Source organism: Adiantum capillus-veneris, chromosome 12 (assembly GCF_014529385.1).
Source record: "Adiantum capillus-veneris isolate H3 chromosome 12, ASM1452938v2, whole genome shotgun sequence".
Taxonomy (NCBI): domain Eukaryota; kingdom Viridiplantae; phylum Streptophyta; class Polypodiopsida; order Polypodiales; family Pteridaceae; genus Adiantum; species Adiantum capillus-veneris.
The window spans coordinates 67,940,645-67,945,401 of record NC_140942.1 but is presented as its reverse complement, the minus strand read 5'-3'; the positions used below and the strand labels follow the sequence as shown (position 1 = coordinate 67,945,401).

Below are 4,757 nucleotides of genomic sequence, written 5' to 3'. Positions count from 1 at the left end.
CCCAACGAGAAATATTTTTACAACATTGGTGTTGTTCTCTTAGAGCTACTCCCACTGTCACTACACAAGGAACTTTAATTCAATTCCTACATAGCAAAAAAAAAGAATTTCCTAGATAAAACTTGAACATATGTAGGAAAAGTCCAAACTAGTAAAAACGAAACCTTTTATTGTATATATATGCAGTAAAAATGACCCACATAATAAAACTATATAGCTTTTTGACCAACACGCACGACAAAAAAACTATATAGAATTTTTATCAACATATGCACAAGAAAAAACTACATAGTAATTGGAACGGAAGAAAATCTACATAGTAATATTCACGTTAGTTTTATATACAATAGCTAGACAAAAAGAGTCACATAAGTGAATCACCTAAATCTAAGTTTTATATTATATATAAATTTATTGATTTTATAATTAAAATAATAATATTGTAATAACAAGTCTCACAAATATGTCGTAGATTTTGCATCAAAGAAATTAAATCTTTGCATCGAACTCATTATGCATGGGTATTTGGAGCAGAGACTACCTCATTAGAAAAGAACAACATATAAGAGTAACTCACAATAGCTTTTTGAAGAATTCAATCTAACATAAATTTAACAATTGAAAATAGTTGATGCAAGAATGTTCACCCTTTCTTTGGGTCTCAAGGTTACATTAAAATAATCAAATTAGCATAACATCACTCAACCACAATTACATCATCCACACTTAGTGGAGAAGAGTCACATTTGAAAATTCTAACTTTATTTGTGGCCAAAAGGTACACTACAAATGATGAGCGCATTCCATCCACACTTTGCTCTTGACGATGTCCTATGAAATCCGTACTACGCTTTGCTAGATTGAAACTAGCCTTTAGCGTAATATACAATGCATCAACTATTGGAACCTCTAAAAACTTGATTAAAATCGTCTCTTGGTCGTCTTTATCAAAGTTCATATCCTAAATAAAAGTTCAATTGTAAAAAGTCACTACTTAATTGAAAAAGCTTAATCCATGCCAAAAGATGAGTACAACTAAAGTCAATCTCCTTACATATTCATGAGACCCATTTGAGAGTTCATTGAAGGCCTTTGTGTTTTGAAGAGTAACACTCTCATTAAGAACATTCTTCAATACACTCTGTATGCTAGAAAATTGAAAGCATAAAAGTTAAGTTAGAGATCTAGACTATGAAAGTTTGGGCAATAGATAACAACTACCTTTTTCTTGGTGCAATCTTTTTTTGCCTTTTTAGTCTGCATCATATCCATCATCTTTTGATTCCACTGCATAAAAAAATGTTAGGTTAAAGCTCAAAGCACACAAGGGTATGAAGCATATAAAAGTTAAAAGATGTGAGTAAACCTTAGGTGCACGCTTGCTCTTTCTAGAGCTCACATCCACTTGATTTTCCTCATGAGAGCTCTCAAAATCCATTTGTTCTTTAATGAGATCAACCTTTGCATGTTATCAGAATAAAACACATTAAATACATAGCTAGTTTAATTATTGTAAAGGACAATAACATAGACATACCTTTGTGACATCTTCAATAAGAGCCAAGAAAGAACCATTTGAAGCTAAAGCCTCATCCTCTTCTTCTACATCCTAAAAGGAAATAACTAGATTAAAGAAAGTGTACAAAATAATTCGACATAGTATAAGTTGAGAAAACATACATCTAGAAGGGCTTCAACTTGCACGCCAGTGATAATTGCCTCTGAATAATTCTGGTCTTTCTCAAAGTCAATATGAGGATGATACACTTCCTCATTGATAGGTTGTAAATAATTTTCCTCGATCTACAACTTATGTATAACATTTCTAAATAACTTTAATTAAAAATAAACAAAAAAATAAAGAATTTAGAAACTCCCACAAGCTGTTTTTCTTTGCCTTCCGCCTTTGCATTCACTAAGTCGGTTCCCTACAGTGCACAACTTCACATAATCAATCTTATTATGATAGCTAAAAACAATGAGAAAATAATGATAATGTGGCTTACAGATATTAAATTTGTGGTATTGACCAGTGTTGATTTTTTCTTTCCATTCTTTCGCTTTGCTTGCCTGTGACGCAAGCAAAATGTGTAGATGTCCTCCACTTTCCAATGGTACTCTGCACCACGGAACGTCACCTCCTCAATTTCATCATGGTGCTCTTGAATGAAGCTCATAAGTTCATCCTTCCCCTCTAGATTGTGTCGTAGGTCACAAAGCTTGGAATCAAATGCTTTCATCCAACCTCTAACAGTTCTCAGATTGGAGCAATGGACTACATGTGCACTATCAGCGTAATACTTTGCAAGGAACTCTTTTCCATACAAGAGAGATGGATCTCTATCACTTTTCTTGAGTGGGAAGCGGAAGAGTTGCTCATATGTCGGAACTGGTTTTTCAATTGTGTCTTCCTTTGCAACTTGTATAGCCTTGCTATGCCATTGAGACAATCTTCCAGCTGCCTTACTATTCTTATGATCAGCCTTAGAGGACTCTCCACCACTTGATTCTAGCTCTTTTACCCTTTTCTCTAGCATTGCTATTGTCTTTAGCCATGTATGCATGTATCACCTAAATGTCGTGAGCCATGGTTACACGGACCATAGTGACCCAAAAAAACAAGTTTGCACATGATGCTAATGGCAAAGGTTGTAGTACCACATATTCTAAGTCACATATACAAATTAGATATTTATGAGAATGAGCACCGTGCATTCAAAAACTATTTTATTAATAACATGCGTGTGTCAATATGCGAATGACCCACTCAAAGGTGGCAAAAGGACTGTATGTCTGCCATAGAGCAATGGACTGCATGTACATGATGCAAGTGTCAAAGGTTGTAGTACCAAGTACTATAGTCGCATATACAAATCAGATATAACTTTGCAGCATTCTGCAACTTCATTAATTGGAGTCACATACAATAAAAGACTATTGTGAACATGCTTGTTGGATCTTTTAACATAAATGATGGATACATTCACGCAAGACACAATTTCTTTCTCGGAATAAGGCTTTTAATCACAGCAAGCCTATCACTTAAAATCCTTGGAGATATACAATTTTCATCATGGAAAACTACTTTGTAATAATCAAGTGGATTTAAGGTTTCTTTCAAAAGAACTAAAGCCATATTCTCGGGCCACCACCTAGTGTCATCTATAACTATTCTTGAAATGCGTATTGGTGGCCTTTCTCTCCCGAAGACATAAAAGTGTTTCTTTGGCCAAACGATCAGCCCTTCAAGATGACAGGCTATCTCAGCAACTAGTTCTTCTACTACTTCCTGTCGAGCCATAACCTACATATGCATGTTGAGAAGAATGAGCACCGTGCATTCAAACCTATTTTATTAATAACATGCGTGTAACAGTATTGGAATGACCCACTCAAAGGCGGCAGTAGGATGAGTACTCGTACTTAGTCTCAACGAAATCTAAGCATGACATAAACCTCTTCAAGGGTCATGATTATGCCACGGCTAAACGTCGCTCTTATATAAAGGATATTTCATTTTTAAAACTGTGCAAATTTTAAAAAATGCTCATATTTTTTTTATTTTTGAGTTAAATACATGCGTACACATGTTTCATGATTCACAATAAACTACTACCAAATATGCTTGTAATATATAATCCTTTTTGCTTTGAATCTAATAGACACGAGCATGGTATGACAAATGAAAATGATAAAACATAACTTTGTCCCTTGAGATAGAGCTCGTTGTTTTAAATATATGTATGTGTATCTCTTTGTGTGTGTGTGAGAACCACAACAAGCAACCCTTTAAAAAAATGCACATGAAAGACTTGTTGAAATAAAGTGTTTTTTAAACAATGACTTTGATTTTAATTTAATGCTTTTGGCATATATATGTGCACATACATGGCCGTGAATTTATATGAATATCTATGTGAGTTGATGTGCAAACTATGTGCGTGAATGCAAAGGAAAGAGACATGGTTCAAAGTCAAGAGTTAAGTTGTAATTACCCGAGAAAAGAAAGGCGCAGAGAAGCTTTTCTTCGTTGATGACACCCCGCTCACGGCCGAACTTCTAGAATCGTCGTCATTTTCTTCAATTCGGAAAAAGCATGGACATTGCAGTAGGTCGATTCTCTGCGCATAAAACAATGAACTTCAATGATAACATGTAAGATATTTTTCACACACTACCATAAAGCCAAAGGCAGTTTTAGTAAAGATTTTATATGAAATGTTATGCTAGTGCGGATGCGCTAGAGCTTCTATAGCTAGGATTGTAGAAGTTTCCATATTAGTGCCCTCAGCGGCTTAATGGGGCGGTGCACTGAGAGATTTAAACGAATATCAAATGGGGCGGTGTATACCTTCGGGCGCCTGCAACCCATGAGGAAGATGCAGTCTATCAACTCCGGCAGCGTGCACTGGACGAGCTTCAGCTTCAACTTTGGACGAGCTTCAGCGTGCACTGGATGGCAGCGTGCACTGGATGGCAGCGTGCACTGTGGGCACGCAAGGCCACCTGAGGAGGCGCACAAGGGCGGAAAGAGCTCGTGAACAGTAGGCCGACTGCAGCTAGGCACTGTTGCTGTACGACGATGCAAAATTGCTTCCACTGGGTCGAAGACCACGCGCCAGGCCGGGGGGAGCAGGCTCGCAAGGGCTACCAGCCCTCGTAAATGGAGAGCAGATCAGGCGTTGGAGGAAGAGAGACGGATAGTGCAGCTTAAGCTGATCAGACCTAGTGCAGAGGCCGACCGCGGCTGCAGAACG

The 4,757-nt window shown here is 37.0% G+C and overlaps 1 pseudogene; it reads right to left on the bottom strand.

Moving 5' to 3' along the window:
- Positions 1–1,050: 1,050 nt before the first annotated feature.
- On the bottom strand, positions 1,051–2,564 carry LOC147445874 (uncharacterized; annotated as a pseudogene).
- Positions 2,565–4,757: the final 2,193 nt, after the last annotated feature.